This window comes from Protopterus annectens, chromosome 2.part0, assembly GCF_019279795.1.
Source record: "Protopterus annectens isolate FY-2018-M chromosome 2.part0, PAN1.0, whole genome shotgun sequence".
Classification (NCBI taxonomy): domain Eukaryota; kingdom Metazoa; phylum Chordata; order Ceratodontiformes; family Protopteridae; genus Protopterus; species Protopterus annectens.
In genome coordinates, this window is record NC_056728.1 from 1,067,753,968 (window position 1) to 1,067,779,070 (window position 25,103).

Here is a 25,103-nt window from a genome sequence, read left to right on the forward strand (position 1 = left end):
CATCTATGACCTGTGAAGGACTGTATGCCCGCAGGATGGCGCTTGTGGTATGTTGGCAAATGCCAAGCAGTCCTGGTGGAAACATATCCTGTGAACAGAGGTAGATCCCGTAACAACGACACACATTCCTACAAGCAGGATGGTATTCAAAAGGCTGCTATGATGTACATAATCATTGTGCACCTCCTAACCCTCCTCTACACCTGACATGTATGGGTTGAGGAGGTATATGGGGTTCAGGTTGTATTCTCTGCCTTTGACAGGTCCAACATTGGCAGGGTCCTGTGTGTTGAGATAACCAGTGATATTGGCCATGGGTTCATTGATGGTATGTTCCATGTAGGTGGTAGCTCCCAGCTGACACGGTGGGCATGTGGATGTCCTTACCAACATTGGTGAAACCTTTGTCAGGTGTAGGGCTATTGGATTGTATGAGGGATCCCAGCTACTTAATGCACCTGCCCAGGGGGTTCCCCCAACCATGACATGTCGCTTGACTGTACTGCATGATATGTTAGTAATGCCAGCCTTACATCCAACAGGTGGGATTGAGTACTGTTAACATGCACTGCCCTTGTCGTGTAGGGTCCTGCTTATGGGATCTGCTAAGGTTGGCAGTGTATTGCAGGCCAGACATATTTGGCTGAGGGGGGTACCTATCCATGTCAGATGTATGTTGTTTGGGTCTCTCAAACCCATCAATGCAGCATGTGGACATATATGTTGTGGTTACGTTTCCAGTTCCATCTACAGATGTATGTCCATATATGCCTATATTGATATATATGTGTTCACCTTTGACAGGGAGACAATCATTCCTTTGAAAGGCCCTTTCTACAAACAGAAAAGACTAACCCGTCGTTTTATACTGCACCACAGTTAAGAGAACTGCAGTTCTACAGGCACCTTCACTGACACTCGAACTGCAAGTTGGAATACATATCATACTGGCGGGGTGCATGACTCCCTGCACCCCCCTTCTGGGGGGGTCAGGCCCCCCACAACCACCCTACTGTGATATACGAACCCCTAGTATGCATTACAGTGGGGATAGGCAATTATTCCCCATCCGCACTATAGTGGCATCCACAACTAAATTGCCTACTCTCCAATGAGTGAACGCATACTCACATTCGCTCATTGCACATTCTATGCATGTACTGCAGGATTGTGCAATATTGGGAATATACTATAGGCCTACTAGTCTTCAGACACATGGACTTCTCCCTTTGATAGGTGAGCCATATAAATGCTAACATATATGCATTCTTAGTGCTGTCTATCTGTGGACATGTAGATATATACTTATATATCTTTGGCTGTATGCGTATCTATGCATATCAGTATGTACTGGCTTGTATATATATATATATATATATATATATATATATATATATATATATATATATATATATATATATATATATATATATATCCACACACAAATAACCCCGAACAAGAAATAAATCGAAACCGATCCAGTAGCAATAAGCAGCATAAAAAATGTTTGTAGAGTAATCCACCAGTCTCAAGTATCAGCAAATAAATCCAAAGAACGAAGTTAAAAACGACTTAATTTATTTTGCAAAGAACAGAACAAAAACGTAAGTGCTTTCACGGGCTTCCCCGCTTCATCAGACGTATCAACTGACTAGCTCAACGGCTCCCATATATATAGATAATTCAAAACGCTTAATTGATCAATTAAGTAAAAGTAAAACCTTGTGCATTAAAGTGCTAGTGCAAACAAACCATTAAAACATAATATAAAAAAATACAGTACAGAATATAAAAAATGCAATCAGAGCATGTAATAAGTGTGATCAAACACTACTCCCTTTTCACACATTGAAAGTGCAATTAAATAGCAGAAGCGGACTCAAAATGCTTATACAAACATCTCCATAAACTGTTGTCTATTGCTACGTTGTATTGACATTGTATAAAAATGCAGTACAGGATATAAAATGCCTGTAAGAAGCAGTAAGAATGCCTGTAAGAAGTGAGACGGAATCATTCAGGCCAAGGCCCCTGTGGGCACCCAGCCTAAAGATCCACTCAACCTCTGCATACTCAGTATCATTAGTAATATTACCCAATCTTAAATTCATGTATTGTACATAGAGAATTTGAAACATAAAGACATGGGATTCACCTTCCTTCATAACGTGCTTTGCCAATGCATTATACTCCTCTTTTCTTGCTATACTGTAATAATGGTCTCTAATTCTTTCACAAAATGTACGATTCGTCTTCCCAACATAATAACAGTAGCAAATTGTACAATAGGCAACATAAACAAGATTCTTCGTATTGCAAGAACCATTGACCCTTAATTCCCAAAGTCGTCCCGTTTCTGGATGTCTATAGAAACGGGATTTGTCTATGTACATACATTGTTTACAACTATTGCATCTTTTTGTACCCATAAATTTGGGAACATTTCCCAAATCAAAACAATTACTTGTTTTGTTACGGTAACAAAGTTGTTGTTTCAAGGTTTTATTGTTACTAAATATAAATTTCGGTTTATTACCTAATAATTCCTTTGTCCTATCATCAACTAATAAGATGTCCCAACATTTATCAATAGCTCCCTTAATTCTATCGAAGTTATTGCCGTAGGGTAAAATTAAACCTAACTTATTATCTCTACTGTCACTACCATTAAATTGTGCTATAGTATTATTAGTATTACTGGAAAAATAAGGTTTTGCAATGGTTTTTCTGTTAATGAGAGTTTGTTTACATACATATTCGACTTCATCGTCTGAGTAACCCCTTCCTAGAAAATCTGTTTTGAGTCGTAGTTCTACATTCAATATATGATCTTCATTGCAAAGTCTTGCCAGCCTAAGCGCTTGACCTTTCACTATGTTACCAAACACTATAGGATTATGCATGCTCGTACGATGTAAAAAAGCTGGACAGTAACATGCTTTGCGAAAGACTTGTGTAGTTATCTTATCATTTATCGTAACGTCCAAAAAATTGATCATATACTGAGAAGATGTCATAGTAAACTTTAGAAATGTACTTGAGCAATTGATCCGTTCAAGAAAGATTTTAAGAGCTGCCTCTGTACCTTTCCAAACAACAAAAAGATCATCAACAAATCGTCTATGGAATAAAATCTCTGGTTGGTTCAATAAATAATCTTTCTCCCATGAGACCATAATGAGAGTTGCGTATGCGTTGGCGCAACTAGTGCCCATTGCCACGCCCCTTTTCTGTTTATATAGCTTGTCACAAAACAGAAATATGTTGTTTTCTAACACGGTTTCAAGTAACAGGCATAAAAAAATCTGCTTTCACAATTTCCATCTGACCATCTGTTATAAGCAAATTTTTAAGCAAACTGAGGCCTGTATCATTAGGAATGCTCGTAAAGAGCGATTCGACATCAAGAGTGACGAAAATCAAATCAGATACACTATCAACACTTTGTGTGAACATGAAAAAATCTTTCAAGAAATGCTCAGTATCATGAAGTACATGCTTGTAAAGACCCAATACTTGTTTTAACTGTTGATCCAGATATATAGATATACCTTCCGTGGCCCAACCCACACGTGCTACTATCGCCTAAACTTAGGACAAGTAGGGTGCTTATGTATTTTAGGTAGGCCATGGATCTGTGGAATTATAGGATATTCGACATAAAAATAGTTGAATAGATCTCTAGTAAGAATCATCAAATTAAAACATTCAAGTAGCACCCCTTTAATATTATCAGTTACCGCATTTACCTCCACCATATTAATGTGTTCATATGCATCTTATTCCGTCTCACTTAAACCAATCTTAAAAGCTAGAACATTGAGATGACCTGTTAGAATAGAATGTGTACATATGTTTATTAGATATCACGCAGATGGTTTTAGCAATCAATTCATTATTTTATACAACATGATTATACTGTATAATAACTTACAAATAGTTTCCTCTAATGAGAAACTTATATACAATTACTCTGTATATAATTAGTTGTTGGTTTATACTTTATATATTTATTTTATCTATCTATCTTATTTATTTATTTATCTCATAATAACATAGTACTATCTTTACATTACATTTAATAATCTTATTAATTTTAGCGTACACAAATATACTTATTGGTATTTCTGATTTATTTTGATGATTGCTATATGTTTTCTCACATCTAGAGCAATATTTTAATAATTTTCGTTGTAGATACCATACGTGCTTAGACAGCAGCGTATGGTGATGTCCTTACAAATATTTTGAGCTAGGCATTGCAATCGTATTTTTAAGGTACAAGAAGGTAATAGAGCTTGTTTATGTCTTTTGTATATCTTATTTCCATATGTATAAGTCATTAATCTTCATTGTTGCTGCTTAATATAACGTAGGAATAGCCAGCAGTTTATGGGGATGTTGGTACGAGCATTTTAAGTTCGTTTCTGCTATCTAATTGCATTTCTAATGTGCGAAAAGCGAGTAGTGTTTGATCATGCTTCTTACAGGCATTTTATATCCTGTACTGCATTTTTATATCCTGTATTGCATTTTTTATGTCCTGTACTGCATTTTTATACTATGTCAATACAACGTAGCAATAGACAACAGTTTATGGGGATGTTTGTATAAGCATTTTGAGTCCGCTTCTGCTATTTAATTGCACTTTCAATGTACGAAAAGGGAGTAGTGTTTGATCACACTTATTACATGCTCTGATTGCATTTTTTATATTCTGTACTGTATTTTTTTATATTATGTTTTAATGGTTTGTTTGCACTAGCACTTTAATGCACAAGGTTTTACTTTTACTTAATTGATCAATTAAGCGTTTTGAATTATCTATATATATGGGAGCCATTGAGCTAGTCAGTTGATACGTTTGATGAAGCGGGGAAGCCCGTGAAAGCGCTTACGTTTTTGTTCTGTTCTTTGCAAAATAAATTAAGTCGTTTTTAACTTCGTTCTTTGGATTTATTTGCTGATACTTGAGACTGGTGGATTACTCTACAAACATTTTTTATGCTGCTTATTGCTACTGGATTGGTTTCGATATATATATATATATATATATATATATATATATATATATATATATATATAGATATGTCTATACCTATATCTACATATATAGATATGTGATATCCATTCAATGATGAATATATATATACACACACAGATACATCTACATGGTGGAATACATTCCCTGTAGTGTTAGATACCTGGGCTGGATGATGTGTATGTGGACACATCATGATTATGCATATCTGCCATGGCTTAGTGGTAAATTACTTTGTGTATTGTGTGCAGTGTCTTGGTTACGAGCCTTGCAGGACCTGTTTACTTTGTTGCTGGGCAGAACACACAAACCTGCTTACAACTGCTTTACGGTGCCTTAATCACTCTCTATCCAATGGGACATGTTCTGGCCAGCAACAAATTAAACTACTCTGGCAAGGCTCAAATCAAGGACCCTGCACACTCTAGGCAAACCGATGTACAACTAAGCCATGACAGGTACACATATATTCAGTGTTTCAGAAGCATATCAGCCAGTCCTGTCATGCAACAGTGCAGAGAAGTTTACCAACATCTAGATGTCTGCATGTGTAACTATTGTGTGACCTTAACAGAAACAACATATCCATATATGTATAGATACACATGTATTCAACTATATATGTTATTTTACTACCTCTATATACATATATATCACTATCTATGCACATATACCTATATATCTGTTAGCAGGTTAATATATCTATATAGGTATATATGGCCATAAATCTGAAGATAGCAGTTACAGATTGACAAATACACCAATGCCAACATGCTCTGTTGTTGGGGTTGAGAAGGCCCACACACTATACGTCTTGTACAAATAGGCATCCACCCACAGCCAAACACCTGCATCCTGCAATACTCTACCAAGTACATTCCTCCTTCCACAGGACATGTAATATGTGGAAGCCATGGACGCCATCTATAACTACGTGAAATTGGAAATTAAGTGTGTGTTGATGTGGGCGCTTACTGACATTTCTTTTTCGTGAGGATATATCACTCAACGAATTTAACCAACCCTTTTTTTGTGGGGTGCAGTGGTTTCTTTGGGCGTCGCATCTGTTTGACTGCTTTGGGAACTTTTACTATCATTTGGCGATACCAACTGGCGTATGTAATTGAAGTTCTATCGTGATTGTGACAAATGAGAATATATTAACTTTTGGGGGTTATTTTGATTTTTTTGTTTTTGCAACGTACTTTGACTATCTGGCCGCCGGAAGTATTACCACCTACAGGAACGGGCAGTGGGACTTATTAGGTCGCTGGACATCAGACCTTGAACTGTGAAAGTGATTACTGTGCTTGAACATTATTATTATGTTTTTTCTGCAATCTCATCATATGTCCATAATTTATGAGTAGGGATACAACTCTCTTTTTTACTTTTGAATACTATTGGACATTACATTAGTCTTCAATTTGTACATTTGTGGGAAATTATGATCGTTCCTGGACAAGTGCTTTTTATTACATTCATGGTTAACATTAGCTGGCGACTTTTGTTGTTGGCTTAGGATTGTACAAAATTGTCAGAACTTTATATGATGCATACATTTCTACTCTTATACAATTGTTCCAAAGGTACTATAATAAATGTTTCAACATTAGCTGGACAGTATTTTTGTTAACGGAACTAATTAGGGGATAATATGAGAGTATACTCGAAGTATGCTTTATATGTACATATTCATATGACCCTTTTGGGATTATGTGTACATGCGTTTTGATTTTTCAATGCTATATATTAGTTTGAATCAATCTTTAAATATTGTATATGTTGAAATAACATCAATAATTAAGCTTATGTGAATTTTCACTTAGGTTTTTGAACTAGTATACTAGCTGCATATTATCTATATATTTTGGCCAAAAGCTTTTGGCTATTTGTCACATTTCCCAATATTATTCAGTAGTCTATACATAAATATCTTGGTCATATTGTTTATTGGATATTCGTGACCATATCTGTTCTAAGTACTATAAATGCACTCTCTTGGATGACATAATATATATAATCTGTCCTTATTACTTGGGCTGCTTATATCATTCAGGGTCTGATTACTAATAATTTTTTCGGTTTTGTCTCTCGGACCTTTAAAATTATATATTATTGTCCTGATTATACTAGCATAAAAACTTTTCCATATTTAAGGTGCTCAACATTTGATCTGTTAAAAGTGGTTTGATACTGTGTATTGGATTGTCACAGTATTCATTTACCTTAATTTGACTTTTTATACCATTATTGTCCTGTGTTGGACGTGGCTATTATTTGTACAATATTGCACAAACTGAAATATTGCCATTATTGTCCGATTATTATTTTTTGTCCTTTTCTTTAATACAGGGCGTGGTTGTTTTCATATCAATATATTATTGGTTTCACACCAATAATGGATTTAAATAAAATATTTTTGGATTTATCATCCGATAAGGATGACCTTGCACCTTTTGGCATTGGTCATGTTTCTGAAGGTTCAGTAAATACTAGTTCCATGAAGCCGGAACAACGATGTGAAAAACTATTTAACGATTTAAACAAAAACATGAAAACATTAAGATCCTTTGTTTGGCACCTTAAATTACTCAAAGCTTATTTGGCTAAAGGCATTAGTCCTAGGGGTTTGACGGTCAAAATTCAACCTCTAGTAGCTGACCCTGATGATATTTTAACTACGGAATGGTTATCCATTCAACAAGAATGCTCAATGAAGTTTGTTGAATCTCTGTCCAAATATTACACTAGGATTATTGATAAAGAAACTTCCAAGGTGTTACAATTAATAGATGATTGTAATCAGTATCAGAATGATAAATTTTTTTCTGCATCATTATCCAAACTCAGTTCTGATTTGTTAAACTTTGATACTCATCTCAAAGAAAGAAAACTCAAAAAATTTTCTTGTGATCTGTCCAATTATGAGAGGGGGCAACCCTTTAAATATACTAGACATGTAAGATTTCAAGAGATGCACAACAAAAATACACCCAGTTCCAAAAGGAAACGTCCACGTTCCATTTTAAAAGGACGTGGTAATCATACTGACTCCACTAATTATGATACATCATCAGGTACTGACACAGAAACACACCACACCATGGAGTCCCCCACTCCTAAACGTAAAAATTACACATCCCCTTTAGGCAACACCAAGGGAGGAGAGGAGGCAGGAAACACAAGAAGGGTTACAAGTCTACAGAATCTGATGGAAGTATTAACGAACAAGTAAATTATGTTGTTGCCAACAATGTTTGTAACATCTCTAGCACTGTATTAACACCTGAACAAACATCTTTATTGAATAAAGGCTTATCTTTTATACCTGGCTTTTTTGTGCCTGAAGACACCTTTGCACAGGATTTATTTACATTTTGTAGACTCATTAACCTTAAATTGTTTTTTCAGGACAAGGGGGAAGAAGAACAGCAACAAATGGATATTTTTAAATATCATGCCTCATCATTTACACCTCCTATGCATCCTTCTGTAAATCTCTTTTTATGCAGTGTACTCAGTGATTTACATTTTGAGTCTAATACTTGTCAACCTATGCCGAATAATATGACAGACAATGAGTTGTCTTGTCTAAACGAACTAGCACAAAATAAAGATCTTGTTATTCTTCATGCAGATAAAGGTGGAGCGGTGGTGGTGATGAATTGGAGTGATTATGACATCGAGGCTCACAAACAATTGGGTGATGCTCGATATTATACCAAAATGCCACTCGACCCCACCTCTGTGTTTAAACAACAAATTGATAATTTTTTGCATTCTGCGGTCGACAATGGGATTATAACAACCAAAACTTTAAGTCACTTAACTATCACTGATCCTGCTAGACAATTTATTTATTTTTTGCCAAAGATACATAAGGATCCTTTACATCCACCAGGTAGGCCCATTGTATCGGGTATAGGATCACTCACTGAGCCCCTTTCTGAATTCTTGACTAGGTATTTAAAACCATTACTATCATGGGTTAGATCCAGGATACAGGACACCACCCAATTTTTAAGCATTGTTAATGACATGCAGTTAGAGGAGAATTGGTGGTTATGCACTCTAGATGTAAGTTCACTATACACCAACATCCCTCATTGGGCTGGTCTTGATGCCATTGAATATTGGCTTTACAAATCAAATATGTATCAACCTGGTTTCAACACCTTTTTGATTAATCTCACCGAGCATGTACTTACGAAAAATGTCTTTTTTTATGATAAGGAATGTTATTTACAGATCAAAGGTACAGCGATGGGGGCATCTTTTGCCCCCATATATGCTGATCTATTTATGGCTTACATTGAAGAGATTCTGATATATGATGATACCCATAATTTGTTTTTGCCTGAGATTGATATCTGGCAGAGGTATTTGGATGATTGCTGGATGGTGTGGAGATCAGACATCGAGTATCTTCGTGAATTTATGGAATATTTAAATGACAACAAATGGGGAATACAATTTACTATTACTTATGACCAGAACTCCATAACGTTCTTGGATGTTTTGGTAACAAGAAATCAGGATAATACCATGAATACTGAAGTATATAGGAAGTTTCCCCAATATAACACCTTACTCCATGCCTCCAGCTATCATCCAAAACATATAGCCAGAAACATTCCTAAATCACAGTTTATCAGAATCAGACGTAATTGCTCGGATGATGTTAGTTTTAAACATCACTCTCTGGATCTATACCATAGATTCAGGAATAGGGGTTACAGTTCAGGGTATGTTACCATGGCCCAAAACTATGCTTCGGGTCTACATAGACATGATCTATTGACGTACAAGAAGAAATCTTTGTCAAAAAATATATTACGTTTTACCACTACATTTGGCAGAAACACTAACAGATTTATGGATATTGTCAATGACAATTGGAACATATTGAAGGCGGATGGTAACATCAATACAATAATTCCCAATGTATGTTCTTTTTCTTTTCATAAAGGAAAAAACTTAGCAGCACATTTTAATCACTACAAACATCATTCTGATTCTGTACTACCTCAGTTATATCAGACCACTATTTTGGGTGACAAACTTATTGGCTGTTTCCCTTGTGGTCATTGCATTAACTGTAAACATATTTTGAAATCCAAAGAATTCAGTAGCAGAAACAGTAGCACAGTATTTGACATTCGATTTTTTGCCAACTGTAACACTGACTGGGCTATTTACATGGCTTGTTGTAGTTGCCACTCTTTCTACATAGGTCAGACCTCTCGGCCTTTTAGGTTACGTATGTCAGAACACTTGAGTGACATTAAATGTAAAAGGACTTCCAATGCATTATATAAACACACACTTATACATCAAACAGCTCAGTTTCATTTTATTATCATTAACAAACTCATTGGTGATCGAACTCATAAATCTGGTTGGCATCAGAAACTTGATGCAAAAGAAAAGAAATGGATTACCAAACTTGGTGCCCTATTCAATCCAGGGCTTAATGAATATTTATGAGTGAAATTTTTGTGATGCATAAATATTGCTTTGTGTAACATGAATATTCATGGGTTTAATGACTTGGATGTGCCTTGTCAGCCAATCAAATGCTTTGATTTACTATATATGACTTCTTTTACTTGGTAAGCTTTTTTCTGTTATACACTGAAGAAGGCCAGGTTAAATCCAGGCCGAAACCGGTCTGTTAATTAAGCTTTTTATGAAGTCTTAAGTAGTTTTAATAAACTACCAATTTTTTCATGGCTCACTTGTTGCTGGCTTAGTTTTTTCTCTATAGCCATGGACGTCCCCAGGATACAGATACACATACACATATATGCTGGTACAGATATACATATATATATATATATATATATATATATATATATATATATATATATATATATATATCTATATATATATATATATATATATATATATATATATGTGTGTGTGTGTGTGTGTGTGATATATATATATGTATATATATAAATATATATATATATGTGTGTGTGTGTGTGTGTGTGTGTGTGTGTGTGTAGATATATATATATATATATATATATATATATATATATATATATATATATAGAGAGAGAGAGAGAGAGAGATTTACATGTGACTACACATACACACACAGATATATGTACAGGCAGATACGTATGTAGGAGGTGCACACAATATGGAACAGTCAATATGCATGTAGTTAACACCTGAACAACTAGACACTGTATGGGCTAAACATACAAATGTCAATCATTGCCTCCAACATATACCCATAGAATGGTCATAGTACAGACACCACACACAGGTTTGCAGACATGGGACTACTTTAATTGTGTACCATAATGGTCCTATATGCTATATCATATAGCTGTTCCAATACTAACAACCATATAAACGGAGTACTGCAACTGTGAAACAGTTACACTTATACAGTAGTCTGCAAAGGTTCACAACTGCTGCAGTCCAAGCCAAGCCCTTCAGAATGTACAATAATGCCGACAGACTGGGCCACAGGGTACCACACAGTCAACAGTATGTACTGCAGGTGTGTAATTCAGTATTCTCTAACTACACGCTGTACAATCTCCATAGGAGGTAAAGTCATTGGGTTATCCAATGGGTTGTACCCAGAACATATCAAGGCATAATGCACAGAACAGTCTGCATTGCAGGGGGCAATAGGCTTGCAGTACCCCAAGTCATGTTAGTAGTTGCAATATAGGTGGAGTATACGGAATTGCACATCCACATACCTTGTGGCAGCTCACCCCTGATACCCCCACATTTGTAACAGCCTAGGTCATTTATGATGCTTCCCACTTTGACTCAATAATACAAGACCATATACCACTGTTACATACACTGGCCTCTGCAGTGCATAAGGGTGTACATGTGTTGTGTAGGTGACACCACATATATATGGCCCCAGTGTATGTGCAGGGGATACAACAGCAGTGTACTAATGGCTGCAATGGCAGTGTGATATACTCACAGCCCAATACAGCACAACCCCCGACAGCATGACAAATGTGCAGAGTTGGGTATGTAGATGGGTAACAGAGGCTGGAATACAGGCATATATGTGGAACACTGTTGCCATACACAACCAAGGTGCTGGTGTTACAGGATAGTCTGCAACATATTCTTAGTCAGGGAATTGAGGTTAGATATAGACATGGATGTAGCCATGTACTGGTAGCATGCAACACACACACTGCCAGTGTCATGTCTGATACAGGGTTTGTGTGGTGGACGGACATCAAATGATATAAATATCTCTGCCCAGCAAGAGGTAGGCCCACAGTAGTGACCTATACAGACAGACTGCATTCCAAGGTACACTAGTATGTACACAAACACACCCTGTAACACCAGTACTATGCAGAGCATTACACAACTCTACCCACAGTCTGTCTGTAGTTCCTGAGCCCCCTACAAATGTGTCCGCTCTGAGTGTGCATGTACTCCTGTGAGAGGTCTTCCTACCTGCTACCTGTATCACTGATGCCCACACACAGGACAGATGTCCGTCATACAGAAAATGTAAAGGGACCACAGAAACATGTTGTAGGGATTTATAGCGGGTTCTTGCCATGGCAGTGGTAATTCAATGTAGTACGCGTGTCATCTCATATATATATATATATATATATATATATATATATATGTGTGTATATATATATATATATATATATATATATATATATATATATATATATATTTGTATATATATACATATATATATATATATATATATATATATATATATATATATATATATATATATATATAGATGGCTATCTAGATTGGTATGTGTACATATATTTCCACCATATGCATGGAATGTAGCCGTACCCCAGCCCCTACAGGCTCAATGTCATAGTGCAAGGGGATATCAAGTATGTATAGCAGGTATATTACAAGCCTGTTGCTACTGTCATTGGGATTGTCTTCACAGACATGGTGTGTGTGGATGCTGACATCTGCTTATAACATGTGTGCCATTGGCTACTGACAAACATCCTATGGACATCATTGTAATGTACCACTGCTAGCATGCAATGCCCCAGTGGAGTGCAGCAGAGATATTTGCCACTTTATATGGAACTTCGGACACACCCTGTATAGTCCAGAGGTATGCACATATTCCATTAGTGCACTACATGTGCACCGGGCCTGACAATATGGATGTAGACAGCCATGTAGATGGGTATAACACATTACAACTGGTATACATTTGGCACCATAGGTGTTGGAGTCACGCACTCCTGTCTGGCCTGACACATAATGACTGCTGGTACAGGGGTGCCATGAACACATACTACCCACTAGATATTGACATACATCTATACAGCATCCCACTGGCTGGCTGACATATCTGACATTTAAGGGAGGCCCGGCAGCAGTACATCTGCCAAGTATCTGCACATGACATCCCACTGGTTAAGTACACTACACTGCTAGGCATGTAACAATGCACTGTGCAGGCTACAGGCAGACTGGCTCAACACTGGCCTACATCTTGTATGGGGGAATGCACATGCACTTGCATATATAGCAGGCTCAACAGCCATGTCACAGCACAGGGTAAGTTACACCTGTGTGACAGTGCATTACCACAACCAATGTGAACACAGCCACAGCCACATATGGTAGGCTGGTATAATATTACAGTATATTGACTATCTGTTCTACACCATCCTCATATGTGCCAGTCACAGAATGTTCCTACATATACTGGGCTGCTACACAGTTTGGTCTGATGGCTGTCTGTGGTTTTGGACATGTGTTGTATGGCCCTACAAACATGTACGGCAAAACTGTACCATACAGTGGAGTAGCATGTAACATCTGATAGACAGGGATGTAGGACAATGACATCTACCACAGTCTGTACACTGGCTAAAGTACATATTAACAATACACACATTGCCGACATTCACCATCACTACACAAACCTCAGTACTGTACAAACATCCACAGAATGTCCAGCTTATGTCATGAAATAAACCCCCTACTGTACATGATATGTGTAGCAGTCTGATATATCACTAGCTTGTTATCAGATATGATGACACTATTTATGGCATACAGCACATATGCACCACTTCATGCACGCCATATGTACAAACGTTGACAGTGGTGTAGCTAACAGCACATACACAGGGCCAGTACAGACATGCTGCTGTGATAACCTTGCATTTTTTCCATTGTAACAGTGTTTGTTGCAACATATGTCCTATGAGGGATATGAAGTCAGTAACAGTCATGACCTTCACAATCTACAGACTGCAATCCTCACACTACCATCTGCATTCCACAGAGGGATGCACTGTAGATAACACATGAAACCATAGGCACAACACTGTCCAGTCTGCAGATGTCCCTGCAGATGGGGATTCTTCCTTCATATACATGGAACTGACATGGCAGGTATGACTACATGTATGACAGGCATATCCAGACAAGCACTATTAATCCAACATTAATCGAAATGCAGTATAGCAGCACTTACAGTCTGTAGTCAGGTCAGGCACACCCCCCTCCTGTTTGTTGGTCTGTTTTCACAGTGTATGTTGTTGGAGGTGAATCCACAATCTATCAGGGATGCCGTTTGGCAAACAAATAATCTAGTTCCTGCTCACAGTGACTGAAAAGGCCCAACACCACCATGAGGTCTCTAGGTATTAGAATGTGTTTCCATGCAATTGGCTACGGGATTGTTACCACAGCTGTTCCACATGCAATCAGCTAGGGTAGGGCTGCAATTTGTGCAGAGACCATCAGCTAATCATGAGCATCACATAAAATACACATGCTGCTGCCTAAGCAAGGCAGGTATGGGTCCCCACATCCATCAGAGAGGGAGTGGGAGAGGCAGACAGAGGCAAATACATGTCAGGGAGGGGTGGGAGTGTAAAACTGAAGCATGTTCATGACACACACCTACCAGCACAGGTTATCAAACCCCTGACAACTACGTAGTGCTATCACAGCTCGATGCAGTTATTGGACACACCACATAGGTTACCTAATGTGGAGCACTCAGAACATATATGTGAGGGTTAGTGATATCTGCAACAGGGATACAGTAGATATATGGTAGGTGTCATACACACGCCTGTCTGCATGTACAGGTGCCAGTATCAAGACAGGCACACTCACACAGGGACGCACACACATTGACAGACTTGGCAGGGCCAGGAGTGCAACTTGTCATGAGTGGGATTGCAACAACACATCAATGTGCAGGTATCACATGCACCACACAGGTCATATGGAGGCCATATGTGCAAAGAGTATGAGGAAATGTCACACATCAGACAGCATGCTTCAGTATGCCCTGGGGGGTTGTAGTGAGTGTGGATGTGGACATACGCACCATACAACACACACACACGAACACACAGGGTGCCAGTTCTGACATGCATGGGTGCATGTTTACACAGGTGTGTGGTGTTCAACTGTGCCAGCAGGCTGTACAAGGGAAGATGATGGGTATAAATTGGCATCAGGCCACATGACAATGGTCTGCATTGTGGCTCAGGCCTGTATTTACTACATTTGCCCACACAGGTGGGTATTGCATCCCCCTTCCAGTCACCTTGGTGACTATTGTGTGTGGCCAATGCTGTACACCACATGCCATGTATGTGTTCCTTAGTCTATGACATGGATGGTGTCTGTGATGTGCACACCTCCCACATGCATGTACAGTGACATGTGGAACAGTACCTGGGGTGTCTGGCCCATGTTGTGAACACAGATTATCATCGGATGTGCCAGTCTTGCCCACTTGTGGCAGGGATTGGTACTGGGCAGCAGGTTTACCCTTCACTTACATTGATGGCATGCCAATAGCATTCCCTGATGTCAGTGTCATCTGTCCATGTAGGACATGTTGGCAGGCATGGTATGTCCGTTGTGAGTTACATGCGAAGGCACCACAGGTGGTGCAGGTGTCCATTGGGGAACATGGTAGAGGTGCAATGTCTGCATGTACGTGCATATTGGACAGATGAGCAGGGTGACATGCCCTCTGTAGCCCTCTGCTATCACTGCTTAGCTACTATCAGTGGCCAATATGCAGTGTACTACCCACATATTGCATGGTGCCTAAGCATGTGTGTTCATATGACACATGTGTTGAGTGTGTGCTCTGGGTAATAGTGGGGATGCTAACTTGGATTGTCTGGCCTTGATGTCACATGTATAGGTATGGCTTTGCACCCCAGCCTCCCAGCTAATTTACATCTGTTATCCCTGTATGGATGACACTGTGATATATAGCAGGGTCACCATAAACTAAATTAGCAAAACCCCCTCCACAATGCCCACAGTTGACACACACTCACCTCTACACAGGATACAAACACACACACACCTCTCATGTCTGGGAGTAGAGCCCCTACCTATTTTATTACACTACGCAGTTATAGTACACGCCACTAACATTACTAGAGTACTGTTTCCCTACAGGTGTATTTCACAGTGAATGACATCAGCAGGATTACCAAAGTAGGGCATTTCAACTGTACTGCAAATGACTAACCTAAAATGCATTGCTCCCTACACAGCCAGTGAGACACACACAAAACATCCACAACTGACATGAGTGGGTATAGAACCCCTGATTGAGGTCTATATCACACTACAGTATGGAGCTGTTATGGGATGCACCATAGGGATTGCTGGATACTTCCTTCCCCAAAGGTGTATTGCACATTGAACGACATCAGCAGTTTTATCAAAGTAGGGTGTCTCAACTGTACTGCAAGTGACTAGGCTAAAGTGCATTGCTCCCTTCACACACAGTGAGACACACACATAACATGTGTGAGTATAGAACCCCTGATTGATGTCTATATCACACCACAGTATAGAGATGTTATAGGCCGCACCACAGGCATTACTAAAGAACTTTCTCCCCAAAGTGTTACTTCACATTGGAAGACATCAGCAAGATTGCCAATGTAGGGCATTTGAAATGTGCTGCGAGTGAGTAGCCTATGATGCATTGCTCCATACACAGCCATTGCAACACACAAAACATCCAGAACTGCCATGGGTAGAGATGGAATCTTACCACAGTCCTACACCACACTACATCAGTACGCAGTTACAGGATGCTCAGCAGAGATTACTGGGCTATGACTTTCCCACAGGTGTATTTCTAGAAGTGTGACATCAGCAGCCTTGACAAAGTCAAGTATGCATATTGTATGGGGTGTAAGTGGCCTAAAAACATTGTTCCATACTCAGTCAGGCACACACACGCACACACGCACACACAGTTGCCAGGTCTGGGGTTAGAACACTTACCTCACTACTTTATCACACTACAGGAGTATGCAGTTACAAGGCACGCTACGGAGATTACTGGGCTATGATTTTCACAGAGGTGTATTTCTAGGTGCATGACATCAGCAGCCTTGGCAAAGTCAAGTATGTGTATTGTATGGGGTGTGAGTGGCCTAAAAACATTGCTCCCTACTCAATCAGATACACACACATACACACACACACACACACACACACACACACACACACACACACACACACACACACACACACACACACACACACACACACACACACACACACACACACACACACACACACACACACACACACACACACACACACACACACAGTGGCCAGGTTTGGGGTTAGAACACCTACCTCACTACTTTATCAGACTACAGCAGTATGCAGTTACAAGGCACGCTACGGAGATTACTGCGCTATGATTTCCACAGAGGTGTATTTCTAGGTGCGTGACATCTGCAGCCTTTCCAATGTTGTGTATATGGACTGTACTGGGTGTGAGTAGCCTAGAAAGCATTTTTCTCTTCACAGCCAGAGACCGAGACATGCACACATACACACACTCACACAGTTACTAAGTCTGAGGTTAGGACTGCTACCTAACTAGTTTATCAGTACAGCAGTACACAGTTATGGAACGCGCCATGGGGATTACTGAGATCAGCTCCTCCAAAGGTGTATTTCACATTGGATGACCTCAGCAGGCTTGTCATGATACTGCTATGGGGAGGGCAGTGTGTGCATGGGCCGTAACACATTCATGTTGGGGTTCACATGCCACATGCGGGCACACACAGGGTCATATGCCACAGGTACGTGTATACAGCTACTAGGTGACATCTTCCTTGTACAGTCATGTCACATCTGGCACATGCAACTTGCCGTCATGCTGACAGATACTGGTAGTTAGTATCTGCAGTGAATGACACCTGCGCCTCATGTGTTTGGGGCCCTTTGGCTGTATGCTGGGTGGGACAGGCCCAGATGTCTCCTTGTCACAGTCACCCTCTTCAACACATCTATGTCCGTCTACCTATTGCTTAATATAGTGAGTTGTCCTTACATATATGTCTGTATTCCTATCCACTGTGCATGCAAGGCAGGAGTGGTGCATACTGACATGTGTCTGCCTGAGAACTGCAACTGCCAGATATGTCTGGTCCACTCTTGTTTGCTGACATGGCCTTCTTGTGTTTAAGTGTGCGAGCATGCAAAGTATGGACATCTATATTGTATGTGTGGATCAAGTCCAGGTGGTTTGTACTGCAGTGCTGACCTTTGTGCTGTACACCAACAGGTAGCATGCTGTGTCTGCAGGGTATACATGGGTCATTTGGCACTGACTGCTGCTACATTTCTGCTTAGTGGGGGGGGACACCAAACCATTTCTACATTTCTACACAAGGGTGGGGGGGGCACACCTGACTGTTAGCATAAGTGTACATGGGATGGTGGGGCACACCTTACACTTTTACACATTTGCTAGGACTGTACTGGTATGTCGGGTACACCATTTCAGTCTGTAGCCTTACCTATTGTGCTGGCTAGAGGCATACCAGTGTACAACAGATCATAGCTTTCCCTCCCTACATATCAGTTTCTGACTTCCTAGTCTTCACAACTGACTGGCCTGCTGTAGTCTGTCTGTGTAGGGCTGGGGTAGGGATTACCTATGGGGGTCATTCAGAGGCCATAGTACATCATTTGTTTGTGTTTTCGTACACCTTTCCTGCTGGCTGTGACTGTTGTTGTGTATGTGCCCCCACCAACTGGCAAGTGTGCGTCACTTACCTTGTGGGTGTCCCAGTATTGAGGGTGGTGATGCAGGGCTGCCTATGTTGGATGCACATTGTACACTCCCTATACAACGTTGAGCACAGGTAGTGTCATGTTTGGCATCCCTTTTACTGTATATGCGAGTCGGAGAGAGGTGTCATTCCCTGGGTCCCTACTGTGTCAGTGCATGTGCTATGCATTGCCTCTTGGCCAAGGCCCAGGGCATACTGGGCATACCTCCTTCTGCCTACTGGAGCAGGCTCAGGTTGTTCCTCCTGTGAGTCACTCTGTGACTGTGCAGGCCTTGGCAGTTGTGGGGGGCTGTGTGGCCCTGCCCCGTGTTGTTCCTGCTGCAGCTGTTTATGCAGGATCATATTGTGTAGCATGGCACATACATGGACAATTTGGGTACATGTAGTTGAGAACTGCAAGGCTCCACCGGATGTGTCCAGGCACCAGAACCATGACTTGAGCATCCCAAACACATGCTCTATTATGATTCGTGTTTGTGCATGTGCATCATTATGGAGTTTTTGTTCGGGTGTGTATGCATTTCTGATGGGTGTCATCAGCCATTGCTCCAGTGCGTATCCAGCATCCCCCACTAGGTGACCATGTGGGATGTCCCCACTGGCAAATCTCTGGTATAGCTGCGTCAGATGCCAGATGTGGGAATCGTGGTAGCTTCCAGGGCAGCCAGCACATACATTCATTAATATGCCCTGAGCATTGCACATGACTTGACAGTTGATGGAGGGGAAGCCCGTGCAGTTGATGTAGACCCTACCCTGCTCACCTGGTGGTGCTTTAATGTGTATGTGCTTGCAGTCTATTGCACCCACTACCTCAGGGTATTCTGCTATCTGGTGAAAGAGACGCATATTGCTGGCCAACACCTCACGGCTGGTGGGGAAATATACATGCTCACCGACATGTGCTGACATGACATCCAGGAACTGGTGGAGTACCCTGGATGCTGATGCCTGTGAAATCCCCATCATATCACCAGCTGGCCTTTGAAAGGTACCTGTAGCTAGTATTCTTAGACGTACACATACCTTGGTATCCACTGAGATGGGTTCCCCTTCTGTTAGTTCTGTGTGTGAGGCATGGCTGACTCAGTTCAACAATTTGCTGTAGGAGGTCCCTGTCCATCCTATAGTGCTCCACTATCTCCAGCACATGTAGCACTTGGTAGGTTACCCTGGGTCTGTACACTCTTCTCCGTCTCCTCACTGTGGGTTGCTCAGCAGCATTCACATTCTCACCACCCTCAGCCTCTTGCATATGCTGGTTTATTATAGCAAAAGCAGCCCCTAACATTTTTTCTCTTACTTTCATTTTGTAAAATTTCCCCATCTGCATACACCGGTGGTGCAGAGTTTTTGGGAAAAACAAGGGGGGAAGGTGTTTGCATAGTTTATAGTGGTGTGCTGGGCTGGGCTGGGCTGTTGCCTGTGTAATTGGCTGATTCCCATACATTTCACCTGTCAGCTAAGCTAGTTCTCCTTGATTACCTTCCTACTGATGTTTTCCCTTCCCATTGCCTCCCTGTTTAGGCCCATGTGCATGCCGTGCAAACAGATTGCTCATATGTGCACAAAGCTGCTTTTTCCTTGTTTAACTTCCTTTTTCTTCCTGTAGAACCTGGTGCATGGCATGCACACCCTCTTACACCTTGTAAAGTATGCTAGGCAGGCTTAGACACTCCCCTGGCTTAGCTTTTCTAACCTAGGAGGAATCACGAGCCACAGGTCTCTAATCCGCTTACAGTATGCCTGACACCCCCACATGATGTCACCTATATCCTAGTCTTGCACCCAGCTGTTTATACTCTTACACTCTTGGGACCTGCCTCACATTCTGGGAAAATCTGGGATTCACTAACCTTTCCCTCATTTGCATAGGATTGCCTACTAATGTATAGTTACATGTCTCACACTGAGCCTCCCCCCTTAGCAACCACTACTCACTGGCCAGGTTGTCCTTTGCCTGCCATTACCTTGCATGGAAGAATACTGATTTTTGTTAGGATGGTCATTTTCAGTTCGTTTTATTATTTTCCCCCCGATCCTGTTTGCACGCCGCTGCCCTATGCTTAAACAGCAGAGATCAGCAAAAATAAAATTAAAGTTGTTTTATTAATTTTTTAAACAATTTGCAATGCCAATGGCCTTCTACTTGGCCATTGGCATGCTTCCTCAATAATATGTAGCCTTTATTTGGAGCTGTCATAGCTCCCTTTTGGAATATGCAGAAATGTACTCTGTTAGTAGTCGAGTACATTTCTGCAGATTGCACTTCTCTTGCACGGACTATTGCAAGCTTTCTGGATTGCAATATCACCTAATTTGCATGGATTTCTCCAGAAAATGAGGTGATTTGCATGCCAGGGCTTAGTCCATGCAAGATTAGTGCCAGAGCTCTCATGCACACCCCTGCCGGCTGTTCCTGAATCGCACGGCAGACATATTGCCTGCGTGAGCTACTGCACTCATCTTGCACTCCATGCAGGCTTTTGAGAATCCGGAGTATACACTTATTCCCTCAGATGTTTTAATTGTCATGGCTTGATTTAGTTGTTTAAGATGATTTGATTTGTATGTTTTTAATAGGTCTTTGTTAACCCATCGTGGCAAAGGTAAAACAGATCAGCTCTGGAATTATGCAATCATTTTGTATATTTTGCAATTCAGATTATGAGGCTTTATCCACTATGAAGCCTTCCCATTTTGTTTTGACTTCTTCTGGTATACTACTTGGAGATTTCTGCACCATCGGGTATAAAGGCTTTAATTTCAAGGGGAAGTTGTTCTAAACTTGGGAGGTTCTTAAGTGAGTCTTAGATATCTTTCTGGTATCCACAAAAAATGTTTCTAAGTTAGAACGCTTGCCCTCAATTTAACTTTGCATGAGGGTACATATCTTTTAAAGATACATCTGTTGTAATCTTTTAATTTGTCTTTTCTCATATCTCTTTGATGTTTAAGATTCATGCCTGGATCCAATTTGGCCATCGGATTGGTCTTCCTTGTACATGTAATAAAGTATTGTTTCAAATTATAGAATCATAGGTGAGATACCTTTTCCTCCGGTCCATTCTCATGTCAACTGGCTAGTCCATCTAGATCTAACATCTTGAAAAACAGACTACAACTAATTTTTGAACTGATGACATGACATACATATATTTCAGGTAGCACCCACATATATTTTGTCTGTCCTCCAGCTCTAATGTAGAACCAATGTATCAATATAATACCATGTGCTTACCCTCCTGCAGAAATGTAGAAAAAGGCTGTTGTGCAGCTAAATAGAACATCACATTCATCATTTCATTGGAATGATTATCATCTGGTAAGTGCTGCGTGTATGGCACAGAAGTTGCTGTAAATCACAGTGTAGTTCAGAGGTACAGATGTCTATTTCTCATGTTATGGATTGAATGTGCTTCTTTCGATCTTGTAAGTTTCAGTTTTGAGAACATTCGTTGTTCTGCATTTTCAATTATATCATCGTGTTCTTTTCGGTTTTCGTCATACATTAATTCGGTAAACTGACATAGACCCATATATGTAGGATATGCTAAATGGTAGCAGTTCTGATGAAAGACAATGACCGGATGGTGAGTTTCGAATGAAATGCATAAGCTTCCTAAGCTCTAGGTTGAAAGAAAACTCAACAGCAAAGAAGTGTCCTTTTAAAGATCTTGTCAATTGCAAGACTTCTTCAGATTAAGAAGTAGTAACAGGGTTTTTAAATACTGTAGCAGGGTTGGTGTGGATTACATGTTTCGCTTGACTAGACTTAAAGCAAGAGGATATGTCTGCATGTAAGTGTGAGGTTAGTAGAAAAAAATCTACCTAATTTGCATGTAGAGTGCTAGGCTGTCAGCTGCACCTAATTTCCACCCACTTTCAAAAAATTTAAAAAGTGCAAACTAAAATACAAGCTTGTTTCAGACTGTTGGTATTTATAAAAAAATAAACAGTTTCTTTATTATCATTTCCTAAAGAAAGTAATCAAGGAGCTACGTTCTTTATAGGATAACAGTGATTGAATATAAAAAAAGCTTGGTTGGTGCCAGTTTACACATGGCATCTCTTATCAAAATGTTGTAAAAATATTTATGCCATGTGAATTGTGTTCAGTTTTACAGGGCTCTTGTAGTAAGAATTCCTGGAACACCAGAGAGTTCATAAAGAACTTCACTGCTCATGGTAAGGGCTGCAGTAAAAAGGCCCTGGTTCTGCCATGCAGAAACTTGCATTTCAGAGATGTGCTGCAGTAAGGAAATACCTCATTACTGGCTAATTTTAATGTCTACAAATTGTTGTTAACTACCACAAGTGCAGATCAGCATTTTCCCATAGTAGTTAATAGTGGCAGCCACATTGTGTTAGAACAAGTACCCACTTAAGTCTCTCTCCTATATGGAAATATATGGTAAAACACACACACACACACACACACACACACACACACACACACACACACACACACACACACACACACACACACACACACACACACACCTGTATTGTTTCTCAGAAAATCCACAGTGTCTCCTTTTATTCTTTCTTGATAATTCACAGATCATTAGGTCATGCTAGTGCAAAAGCTATTATCCCAGCGACTTTCTACACTTGTAGTAGGAATACTTAAAATCCCTCCATGATTTAGCCCCATTATTATTTTGGCTTTTTGTCCTGATGTCTTGGCTATAAAGCTGAGAGGTATTCTTAACATTTTCTGTCTGTCTGCGTAAGTCACAAACTATTACAGACATTGTATAATGTCCAAGATCCTCAAATCATGCTAAAAACCTCCTGCTATACAAACTTAATCAGTTTTTGCAGTAGGTTAATGCTAGTGTTTCATGGTTCATATTCCTTACTCTTAGTACTTGATGTATTTATTTCTCATGTATTTATTATAACTGCAATATTCCTGTGTCTAGTGGTCATGTAGATGATGAATATCCTATGAGGGAGATGGGACGGTACAGCGTTGGAAGCTCTTTTACTGACTTTTAAAGCATATTACTTGTCCCTTGTGTCTACTGGTTTCTCACATCATGTTTTCTTTTTTTCTTTATATACTTGGCTTTAAGCCACCCAATATAGGATATTTCTGGTGTCTAATGTTCTCCCTTGGCCTAAATCCTCCAAGTTATCCCTGGTGTCTAGTGGTCCTCCTATCCTTGTTATATTCATGTGTCTTTCAGGCACAAGATGCTAAAGTGTGTCTTACTGGTTTCATATCTTCTCCCCAACCCACATTATGTATAAGTGTCTTTGAGGAATGCTTTGCTGAGTAGTCCCAAGAGTCTAGTGTTCCCTTGAACATGTGTACCATTAAGGTACATACCTAATGGCATCCCTGGGGGCAAGTGGTTTCTCCAACCTAATGTTGCAGGCCCTGCTCATTAATCTAGGGGAGTGTGGAAGTATAACAGGTACATCAGCTCAACAACACACACACACACACACACACACACACACACACACACACGCACACGCACACACACACACACACACACACACACACACACACACACACACACACACACACACACACAAACACACATATCCATTCCACACACAAACACAAACACCACACGAAACAGCACCCTACCCACCCAGACACACTCAATGACTCTTATCCATTCACCCATACTTACACACACACACACACACACACACACACACACACACACACACACACACACACACACACATGCTAGCTATAGACTTCTACCATTTTCAGTGAAATAGCTGTCCCACCAAATAACTTTTCAGTGAAATGTACTTTCAGTAATTTTTTAATCATTTGTTCTTCAGTGAAAAAGCATTAAGTTAAATGATACAGAACCATATATAATATATGATAGACATACATAAATAGAGACAGAAATATAGAAGGACAGATGTAGTCAGATAGAGACAGAGATATAGATAAAAATAAATAGAATGACAGA